This window comes from Lepeophtheirus salmonis, chromosome 14, assembly GCF_016086655.4.
Source record: "Lepeophtheirus salmonis chromosome 14, UVic_Lsal_1.4, whole genome shotgun sequence".
Taxonomy (NCBI): Eukaryota; Metazoa; Arthropoda; class Copepoda; order Siphonostomatoida; family Caligidae; genus Lepeophtheirus; species Lepeophtheirus salmonis.
In genome coordinates, this window is record NC_052144.2 from 22,492,167 (window position 1) to 22,504,821 (window position 12,655).

The 12,655-nt window shown below is 31.4% G+C and overlaps 1 long non-coding RNA gene across 1 annotated transcript; it reads left to right on the forward strand.

Annotated features, from left to right (window-relative positions):
• Window positions 1-1,068: 1,068 nt before the first annotated feature.
• LOC121128900 (uncharacterized) lies at window positions 1,069-2,880 on the forward strand. The gene is made up of 3 exons (XR_005868295.2): window positions 1,069-2,077; window positions 2,131-2,269; window positions 2,340-2,880. It is a non-coding gene; the product is annotated as an uncharacterized lncRNA (long non-coding RNA).
• Window positions 2,881-12,655: the final 9,775 nt, after the last annotated feature.

The following is a 12,655-nucleotide window of genomic DNA, read 5'->3' on the forward strand; positions in this document are numbered from 1 at the left end:
GCTCAAGAATAAGCACAATAAGGTCATAGAATGTCCTAGCCAGTCTTTGGTCCTCAAAATATACGACAATTCTTACCAATGTCAATATTCACAGTGAAGCAGTGAATGTACACATAATTTAATATTTTTGAACCAATATTTAGATACAATTTACACGATAAAAAAAAACATGATGTTACTTTTCATAAACATGCCCCAGATTAATTACTTTAGTTACATTAATGACTTCACATATAAGTCATCACAAACATGGAATGCAGTGATTTCCAACCTTTTCATAATTGCAGAGCCCCTATTTGTATTTGTGTTATTTTTTTTTTTTTGAGGAAGCATATAATTTTGACACTAACATTTGTGTGTCAGCATATTTTTTTTTTAGAAAAGACAATTTCTTGAGAACTTCTGATGACATATTAAAGAAAATAAATTTTTGAATGGCCTTTTTTTTATCATCATTTTTGGTAACCTTAATAATGTCACGGACCCCTAGACCATGCACTATAGAGTACCAGTTGGAAATCACTGCTATAAAGGGTTAGTTTGATATAAATCGGACGATGAATTGGTAGACGTTTTTTACGCAAAAAGTCTAGAATCCGTTGGACTCATCATTGTGCACCATCTATAAGTTAAATTATTATAAAGATATTCCATCATTATTTACAAAATCTAATCTCTGAGCATAATATCAATAATTTGTAATTGCAATTCAAAGTATTACTGTTGTGTTTTTTTTTCACCTCGCTCTCTCCCTACAAGGCATACACTTTTATATAATGATTAACGACTAAGTAGTTCATGAATTTTTCAGGGAACTACTATTTCCTTCGATAGTCTTTTTTGAATAATATACCTGTATGATATTAGTTCAAAACATGAAAATACATACAACAGTTATTTCCTGGTATAAGACATACATAAAATACGTAGTCTTATACCAATTTAACGTTTAGGATCTGGCTATTAGTTTTTTTGTAATGTATAAGTTTAAAGGTAAATTCTAATTTTAAATATAAAAAAAAACTCACGACATATAATTCAGAAGTTATAAATGATATCAAGTATCAACATCATAGAGGAGACAACAGGATTTCCATTGATTGTTCAGCATAATTGGGTTAATTATATCTAATGAGTAATGCATTTCCCATAAATCTAGCTGATTTGGAGTATTTTCACTGAAATCATAAATTGCATCATAATTGTAGGAGACGCCATTTTGGGGATTCGAAGAGGATATTTTTGCTAAATAAAATGGACAAATTCACTAATAAATCTGGATGAAACTCAATCAATTGCAAGGTAGTAGATAATATAGGTGTCATGGTTAGCATCTGCATTCCGATTGGCTGAGCTAAGGGACGTCACATATGTTGTATTCACTCAAAAATTAAAACTGGATGATTAAGGTTGGTAATTTTGGTAAGAATACAAAAGCGTGCGAGGAGAAGAGAAGAAATACTTATGGCATCGTTGATTTAATAATATACATCTTCTTCTATCAAGAACGTCATCATTCCCACCTTTATTCAATATTAATATAATATTAGATACTGATAGTCAATAGAAAACTGAATAAAATGCCTAAAATAACGTCGCCTTCTGTCTGGATTTATGAAAATGGAGGCCCAGGAATTTGGAAAATACTTACCGGATGAGAAACAGATGGCTTGTCGGATTTGTCGATATAAATGTGTCTTTAGTCCCCTGTTTAGAATTAAACGCCACTCATTATCCTCATCTCATATCAGGAGTATGGATATTCATCTATAAAATCAAGTTAACGATGAATTCAGATGAGTCAGACTTTAACTTTGATCTCACAAAGATGCTTATTGCATGTAATATAACCTTATCGAAGGCTAATCATCCTACATTCAAAAAATTTATGGAGAAATACACGGGTAAATTCTTCCCTTCCCGAGGAACCATCCTTAATTAATGGAGGATGATGGTAATGATGTCATTTATAGAAATACACCTATTGTAAATTGTGAAGTTAAGATAATTTTCAGCATGTTTAGAGCCATCCACACCAAATTACGAAATGGAACTCTGAATTTTGTACCATTTAACAGTAAGTATTCATTTTTTTTACAAATCTAACCATAAAATATGATTTTATTTTAGCTAAAATTATCAAGAATTATGATACACAACTCATTCAATGGCAAAAAAACTGCTTAAATGGATACAACAATGGGGGTAGCAGCTTTGAATGGTTCGCAAGTAGTTATTCTGACACTAGTTTCTTCACTTAAAGACTTTGGTATGATAATTAGGTTTCCAATATTACATAGTCAATAAATATTACTTTTTTATCACCTATGGTTCATAAGCTCCAAGAAATGGTGTTCAGAAAACTCATAAAAGGCAAACACAACTGCTTAAATGGTCACAACAACGGGGGTAGTTACATTGGGTGTAGCATTATAATTAACAATTGTGCGTATCCTTCATGATAATAGTATGCTGGAGTAATATCGCCGGACATTACTATATAATTAGCTTTTGCACTAAATATTTACGATGGATTTAATTATAACATTTTTTGTATTAGTATATTTATTGTCTAATTTTATGATTTTTTTATTAATAATTATTTAGATCTCACCGATAGAGATATATCTGTCCTGTGCTCAATTGTATATAGCAACTTCCAGATTAGGAAAAAAAGGGTGATGATCTTTTTGATTCACTCCACGTCTGGCTTGTGTTTAGCAACTTAAAGTTATGACATATTGAACTGAATTCCGATTTAGAACAAGAAAATATTATTTGGATCAATCTATTATTTCAATATTCTGTATTTATAATTTATTGTTATTATTAGATATATGATTCTAATTGTTTAATTTTGTATATTTAACTTAAATGTATGATGGTTTATTTTTTAGTATATAGATTATATTTAATTTAAGTCTTCTATTTTAAACTTGAAACTTCAAATATATTTCGAAATACTCTACTTTGTCGTTTCATTAGCTATTATTCTGAGAATATGGTTCATAATGAATTACAATTTTATAGAGTGTGACGTTTTCAAATCTAATGTAACGGATAAAAACCGTCTAAGTCTAAGTTGTACAACTATTATTGGTCAGTATTACGAACTATTACAAGCAATATAAAAGTGGAAAATCTATAGAAAATTTGATTTCCCGAGTATTTTTCAAATTTTTACTATAATATATGTCCCTTTCTGGAGAGATAAGTAAAAATTACAAGGCAACAGAGACTTATTCAATGCATCATTTTCAGTTTTTTTTTACTCTATAAGACCATAAATAACAAATTAAGATTTAGTTGTTAGTTTATTTTTTTTCATATGAGAATTTCATGTTAAGAAAAAATGATATCGACTTATTTTTAATATATAATAGATTTCTTCGATATAATGATCATAATGATAAGATAATGGTGTCTATCCCTATCCAAAGAAAATTGAAAAAAATCACAAATGATTAGATGCAGTTGTTCAAACTTCAACTACAAGGCAAATAATATTATTAGTTGTCTATCGTATTATATTCATAAATATAGATAGATGTTCACCTATTTTTTATTTTTTTTCATACCTACAAGGGTAAAGTATGAAAATAATTTTTTAATAACCTCAAAATAGAGGCAGTACTTTTATTCATGACATCCTCCCATTTATTTTCAACAGCCTTTACATTCCTTTAAAAAATAGCTGAACCGACATATTTTTTCCGAGTTACCTTATTTATTGGAAAGGTTTACCCGTGCCATAATTGATCACAATACCATAAAAATTGAAATTGAAATACACAAAGCAAGAGGAGGGAGGAGCGTCAAACGTCATCCATTTGCCTTTTTTAAATTTTATCAACTATATTTGCCTGAGGCCCACAAATGAGTAACGAAATCTAACCAACTCGACGATAAAGCTATACAATCGACTATAATTATAAACTAAAACACTTACAACAGCAAATTATAGCTTAAGACAAATGATTTAAATTTAATATTGCAGTAATAAATCCTCCACTGTTTACTAAGCCCATTCATCAAGTTTGGTATGCTAATGGGCCTTTAAAACATATGTCTCTCTCTAAGTTTATTAAATAATTATTGATGGACAACTTTCCAAATAAAAATGAAGGTTTGATTTAATAGTATTTTGAAGCTTCAGTAAATTAATTACCTTGGATTGGAGTTCACGATGAAAATCTATATGTAAGTGGAAATCATATATAATACCTTCCACAAAAATAGAGCAAATAAATTATATATGTTACAAAATGCCAATTTACAGAAAGAAATTTCCTACGCCAAAATCTTTGATCTAATAAAATATGATATTTCAATGAAACAACAAAATTTTCTTAAACATCAAGAGAATTTAATGAAATTTTCAGGAATTACAGAATACAGTATAGTTCAAAAGCTGATATTTTTAAATACCTGTAATTAAAATATATTAAATGAAATTCGAGTATATGAATATCGTCCCACACTTTCCAGACAATTAATTATGGATATTGAAAAAAAAGGAGAGGTTAAAAATTAAGACAAAGTACTTTCATATTGCACAGTAATAAAGATTGAAGGTGTTAATATAGTGTTAAAATTTATGTACTTTGCATCGAAAGATTAGATAAATAAATGCATTAACGCCCATTATACCTTTTATTGAATCCATTGTATCCTATTTGTGATTTTGAAAGCTATCTTGAAATGTGTTATTTACTCATTGAATTGTGCAATTAAACAAAGCAACGGATTGAAAAAAACCCAAAAAAAAACAGCAACTATATTTAAGGCACCATCAAATATAATAATTATAATTATACCCTTAGTCAAGAAAAAACATTTAGTAATCTTCTTAAAAAATAGTGGAAAAGCTACCTATTATAAACAATAAGAAAATGAACTTTAAAATGAACGCTGTTCATATTTTTTTCCTCTTCATTGTTCTTTTTTTTCGTTCGTCGGTCATTCCTTCAAAAAATGAGCGGAAAGAGTGAATGCAGCTCGTTTTTCCGTTCAATGTCAAAGTCTGTATATATTTATAAATAAGGAAGGCAGAGACTTAAAACTTGCAAAAACACGGCCTTCTGTTATGCTGGGAATGGGCCACCCCTCACCTGTAAGGGGGGTTTCTGTTTTGGAAATTTTTGTCCTTTTCGGGACGGTGACTTAACACGGGCATAGCCAGGTTTCAGCTGATTTTTGAGCTGATTTTTTTTGGATAGGCCTCTAATTGGTTTTTAATGGCTTTGCTGATTTTTTTTTAAAAAGCTGTAATTTTTTTCTGTGACCTCATTTCCTATATCACAGTGGTCTTAGTTTGTCTATTGTATTAACCTCTTCAGACAGGTAGGTTCTTTTTTTTATATTACTGTTAGAGAATTTAATTTTGTTAGTTGAAAGATGATGCCATCCCATCAAAGAGGATCTCTATGTTAAACTCTCTTCGGAATCATTACTTAAAAACCCAAAATTTGGAATCATATGTTCAGATACAAAAGGGTCAGACATTGCAACTTGCCTGGGGCGTAAGAAGACCTATCTTTCAGAATATTCTGTACAATATCGAGCTAAAAAAGATCTTAGTATCACATTGCATAAATTCAGGCAATAAAGTTAGCTCCGTCACTGAAGTTATCAACACTGCGTCTTTTCTGGGCTTCACGGACGGTCAGGCAGAGAAAGAGACATTTGACAACATTTTTGAACCGCTTCTTAATTTTTCCAACTCGGCAGAAATTGACCAGATTCAATTCTACAAAATTTCGTTCTTAATGGAGCAAATATATAGTCTCTTCAAACAATCTAAAGGTAGAAGATATTCTTCTAGAGTCCTTTCCATTGCTTTGATATGGCACAAAGGTTAGTTCACCCCTCAATGAGAAAATATATATATGTCACAGTAGAGATTGAAATCCAGTTGAATTGTTGATTCTTCTAGTAGAGATCATGATCTCTACAAGGAGAATCATTAACTTTTCTAGTAGAGATTACAATCCTATTCTATCGCTGGACAAATTACAATTTTATTGATGGAGATAGTAGCATTGAATATTTGAAGAGGTTGTATGTTTTCGATAATATGACGCCAAGTCATACTCTCTAATTGACCTATTATAGTTAATAGTAAATCGTTTGGCTCTAGAATTTCAACAGAAATGAAACTCTACTTATTAATAAACAATAAATAAAAAAACCATTTTTCATCTTTAAGATAGCGTGTTCGTGCTAGTAAAAGTTAATCATTTAATCTCTTTGAGTTTGTGTAATACTGCATTTCTTCTAGTAGTCCTTGACTATTACTGTGTCATTCGCGAACAATTCGTTCTTTGAACAACTCTTTTTAGTGAACGTACTGAACCGACTCAGTTGCATGAATGATTTGTTCATTTATATTGTAAGTTTCCCATATATAGAATATATCACTCAACCTCAATCAAATATTTATATCCACTTTGACTTTTTTGTTAAATGATTATGAAATATCAATATATTCTAGTAAACATGCATATATTTGTGTATTATACGGTAGCTTATTAGCTTGCTACTTTGATCACACTCTAATTTGCAAACACAGACAACTGCAAAGTACTGAATCTTTAAAAAAACTGAATCATCAAAAGAACTGAATCCTATGGAAGTTTTAGGATATTAGGAATGTTGAACTGAGCCCAACTAAAGTCATCTTGTATTTTTTAATACTAAATTGGATTAAATACAATTTGATCCAAATGAGTACCGTAATGCAGTAATCAATGATGATATTTTTTACATGTATATTTTATATATATTAAATAAATTGATATCTTATTTAATTTAAATTTAATCTCTAAGAATTTGTAATATTGATTCAATAAAGGTTTTTTAAATATCAGGTGGAATCATTCTTTTTTTCTGGATATCGAGAGTTGAATAAAAAATTAAGTGGAATCAATGCCCCAAGTTTTATATTTTATAAAATTGTTTATATTGATCTATTTACTTCCAATGATTTAATACAGCTTCTTTTAATAAAAGTAGAACTTAAATATATCAGAATTTACTTTATTATAAAATAGAAGGGAGTTTCTGACAGCCTATTTATGTATATAATGCATCTACACAAATGCTTATTTGATTCAATTTGGAGGTCAGTACAGTTTTTGTGATTGTTTATGTAGTCTTTGTGCAACAATTTGTTTGTCTCAAATTGGAAATTGAGAATTTTATTCTTCTGTACAACTTACGGAAGGAACTTGAATGAAACTTTTTAAATTCAGCATTATAACTTTAAAATTAAAACATCTAAATCCCTTAACTAGTAATAAATTCAATTTGACAAATTTCATTTTAATAGTTAGATAGGTCACAGAAACGGTTTTTGAAGACTGAAACTTAAAAAAAAACCTCTATACACAATAGATCATCCAAAATATAAGATAGTGTACACGTTAACATAATTATAGTTTGTATAAAATCTTGACTTAAAGTATATTTTTATCATTTCTATTTACAAAAACAAGAATTAATATAATCTATTTCAATTCGCTCTTTAAGAAGGAAGTTTGAATTTCACTGTGAATTAAAAATTATAGTTATTACTTATTATTATCAAAGTAATGTAAATGATATTTCAACCTTAAACCTCAAAATGTAAAGATCTTCTTATCCTATTCAATCCTCAAAGTTCGACAACGCAACAGATCAATCTTGTATTCATCGACCTCTAAAAATCACGTTTAAAAGTCTGTTTTTCTTGTCCAGCAGTCGGTAAGATACATTAAATTGAAAATTAAAACTATAGTGACGTCATAGACTATGTGGTTGCGTGTTCTGGCAAAATATGCCTGTCTTGCCCAGAAGTCTGGTACGATATATAAAATTAAATATTATAGTAAGCCCGATTACATGATGGTCTAACCTTTTATTTCTATTAACCTTGGTGAAGATGAATTATGGATGTTCGCAGATGACCAACACAAAGAAGCTGCGAGTAAAAGTTCCTGTTAGCTGGGTGGTTATCGACAAATAAGGATACAACAATAAATTCAATTTGGTATAGTGCTTGTATCATGACTATATATTGACTCAGATGAATTCGGCATTCAAATTTGCCATGGGGGATAAGAGATCCAACATCTATGTATTTTTCCCCCCAGCATACTTTATAAAGGTGAGGACGAGTTTTGTGGATTGATTGTTCTCAGTTCCTAGAAACTTGTCTCTCACAAACTTCACTCTTTTAGCAGAGTAGACCTCATCAAATATGAGTCACATTTTGTTCCCTTTTGTTCAGACCCTTTATTCTGGCACTTAAATATTGGAAGGTTAAACTAGAAAACTTGCCTCCACGGTTACAGCACTTGAAAGGGCACTAAGATGCTTGGGACATGGAATTGTGAGAGTATTCTGGTAGATTAGTGTAATGTATTTCATATTTCCTTCACCCTTTTTTTTCTTATCTTCTTGTATTTTCTTTTATATTTATATGTATTGAAAGTACTGTATTTTACGTAGTATAAATAGTCATGTATTTTGTAAATAAATTAGAGTAGGTTTTTATATTATAGAAAATACAGATGATCTTATAAATAATTATTGTATTATTTCCTCCACGCCATTCCTTGTCCTCATGTCTCTCGGTCATCCTGGATCTCTCCAACTGCAAATAAGTTTGTGTCTCCTCTCCCTCGTCAAGACACAACATTGGCGACGAGGATGGGATCAGGATCACGTGACCTCCCTGCTGTGGGATCGTCGGCGAAGCTAGCCCTTTTTCGTCGACAGGGAGAACGCTCGTTCGTCTGCGGAAGGCGGAGCAATATGGACTGTGCCTCAGTTTGGGCCTCGTGGAGAAAGGAAGAGAACCGTGGTCACTTACAAGAAGTGAAGTGTGTGTCCGTGTCAGGGACCACATCATTAAAAGTGGATTTAATCCTACGAAGTTTTGGTTCTCTGTTGTTCCTACTCTCCCATTCACATCATTGGATAATGGATGTGCAATGGTCTCTCCTCTGGATCATCCCGAGTTGGATGAGGGTACATCGAGCAAGATCGACATGTCTCCCAGGGACGAGTAGGGTGCTCGTGTCCCTAAAACCTCGTTAAGGGTGAAGGTTATTTCTCCCAGGGACGAGCAGGGTGATCGTGCCCCGAAAACCTCAAAAAGGGTGAAAGTTATGTCTCCCAGGGACGAGCAGGGTGTTCGTGTCTCTAAAACCTCTATGAGGAGTATTGTTCTCCTTTCTCCGGTGCGCATGCTGAGAGCACGGCACGTCTATGGAGATAAAAAATTTATGTACAAGAAAAAATGGTGTGTCCGTGCCTGGACATGGATGGAGCGGATCTATAAGCTGCTATTCATGGAGCAGAACCTGTGTAAGCACCGTGCTTGGGGGGTGATGTAATGTATTTCATATTTCCTTCCCCCTTTTTCTTATCTTGTTGTATTTTCTTTTATATATATATGTATTAAAAGTACTGTAATTTACGTAGTATAAATAGTCATGTATTTTGTAAATAAATTAGAGTAGGTTTTTGTATTATAGAGAGTACAGATGATCTTATAAATAATTATTGTATTATTTCCTCCATGCCATTCCTTGTCCTCATGTCTCTCGGTCATCTTGGATCTCTCCAACTGTAAATAAGTTTGTCTCCTCTCCCTCGTCAAGACATAACAATTAGTGTCAACTGCTCTATTAAAAATTCCAACTTTGATGTTTGGGGTATCTCCAAGTCTTGGGATTTTTTCAATCTCATAATGACTTCACACGTGTCATATTAAGTTAATTGCTCCTTTGATCTAAGATATACAGCAATATTGATAGCTTCAGTCACGGAATTGATCTTATTCAATTTTAATCTAAGACTGTGAGAAACTGAAGTGTTGCTGATTCTCTTATGTTCTAGGAAAACTTTGAAGGTGAGGTTATCCTCAAATTCCAAACTTGCTTTGATTTCTAGGCTCTTGTTCTCAGTAGCATCAAGTTTTACGAGTGATAATTTGGGTGCTTTTATAAGAAGAAATCCTGATGGCAATGTCTCCCGTGAGAACTTCTCAAACATATCAGTTGGCGTGTGTATTTCTTCCTTCTTGAACATTTCAGACTCCATGTCGTCTTGACGTTGGTGTTCAAGTTGGAGTCTTTGACTACTGGAGGAAGCTCTAGTTAGACTTTATGGTGGTTATGAGAAGGAAAGGTAGTCCTGTGGCCAAAGGATGGCATTGCTTTACTGTGGGTACAACATCTTTTTTCAAGCGTCTGCAAGTTATAAATTAATAAATAATACATCAATTACAGGCAGTTGAAAAACTTAAAAACGTCCATACCGTAACCCTATAAGTGGAGTTACGTCACTAGGCTATCTGCTTTGACGATAGCTGACTTCCTTATGTGTTTGAGTCACGACCCAAAAACATTAAAAGTTTAATACTAATTGACGAATTTGTTCTGCATGTATAGTTATAGTAGATGTGGTTCCATTCTGGAGCACTAAATTTAAAATATTACGTTTTTTTATTTATCGGTAAGTAATTGATTGCACTGGACTCTATTATTATTAAATTTATACTAGCTTTTTTGTTTATATATACAAATATAAAAGAACCGAACAATAATAAAAAGAAGGATGGTTTTTGTAACGTGAGAGCCGGTATGAAAATTTTAAATCTTAACTACGATTCACAAAGCATTCTGATAGACCCATCCTTATTTGGAAGTTTTTTTTTCAAATATTAGGAGTTTATATTTTTGTCGTTTGGAGGGTATCCAATCCACGCAACTTCTGGTCCTCTCTTCGACTTCATGTTTAAGGGATCTTCTCTCTTTGTGGAGCTCATCTTCTTTAATGGAAGGATTTTTAATTGTGCAAATCCCCCTTCACATCAAGGTATGAGATCATTTCAATCATTGTCTCTATGTTAAAGAATAGATACATTCCTCCAGATTTTCTACGGATTCGTTGTTTACTTCTTAAATATGAAATAAGGATTCTTATAAAAGGACAGAATAATCGACTGGAACAGAGAGATAGAGTTCTCATCCATCATCCACAACTCATATTGGGACGATGTTTACTACATAAATTTAAAAAGTAAAAGTTTAAATAAATAATTATCACAGAATTCTATCATTCTTAAGAGATATTTTACTAAATATAATGCCTAAAGTAAGTTTTTAAATTTAATAAATTATCAAACACTAAGGATCAAAATGATGAGCAAAAACTCTGGCTTCATCAGTGTTGAATCAGTGATATAAAACACCTCTTGGGTTTTTAAAAATAGACACTGCACAGACTCTTATAGTTTTGTTTACCGAATTAAATTGAATACATTAAAAATCAAAAATATTATACTATATAATTTATTGACATGAAATTTACTATTTAACTTTTGTCAATATATATAGTAAAATATCGCTTAAGAAATATCAAGTAACCACAAATTTTTACTTTTTAATTTATATAGTATTAATAACCAAGACTCATCCCAATGACGTCACCAGAAATAAAGACAAGATTTATTTAATAAATCTGCTGTTCTTGCCAGCTTTTTTGTTGTTGCCCAACTACTAGAAGTCTTTTATTAGTCCTTGCCTTGTTCTAGTAACATCGAGAGGAAGATATGTAAATCTGTCTAAAGAGAGTTAGTGACATACCTTGTATTTCAAGTTACCTTAAAATAAATATAATTATTATATTCAATGATGAAATCTAGTGAATATTTTGGAGGAGAAAACCCAGCCAACACAGAACGTAATATTAACGAAAGAATATTGTTAAATAAATGTGTGTTAGAACTTTATCAGGAACTATATATTACTATAACTATAAAATATTATATTTACGTTGACTCATGGTTATAAATTTAACGAATAGATTCGTTATTTCGTTACGTTGTTTCACGGTTATGAAATAAAACAAAAAAGTTAAATAACTTTATTTGTCGCTTTGAATCTATTCTTTAGCTGCGTCATTCATAATTTAAAATTCATAAAAGACTAGAGATATCTGGAAATAAAAGTAAAATGGAGCACGCTTTTTTTTCAACAAGATATCTAAGGGTTCTTCGCCTTGCTTTTTTTATTTATAAAACCCCTATTTACGTTAGTATTTGGTTCGTTATTGTCGCTGTTATTCAAAAAATATTTTTTTTTCTACAACTATATTTATAAGCTAAATTATTATTTTGAGTTACTTTTTTACGAATTTTACAGCAATGCCCCAGGAGCAGTTAGCTAGACAAGCCTACAACAAGAACTGGAAGAGGGTTTACCAAGAGATGGAATATGTGCAAAATGGATTGAGAGGAGAAATGCCACCAGAAAACAATGTACCCAACGTTGAACAGCTTGAACCAAAACAACAAGAATCCATCAGAATTCGGGACTCTTACCATGAGGATTCCTTATTGTTATTGGCAGATACTGAGCCTGAGAATAGAATGACAATTGGAATGCCATTAAATAAAAGTATTTTTCCTGAGATTATTAAAGATATAAATACTATTGAGTTCTCTAATGACTCTGCCGTTGAGGATGGTAAGTGCAAAACTCACTCAAGAACTTTTTACAACACTGGGCTATGAAACGCCATATTAAGCACTCGGCACTTGATTATTTTCTTGTTATTTCTTATTTACATTATATAAATGTGTTATTCTTTTATGAATACATAA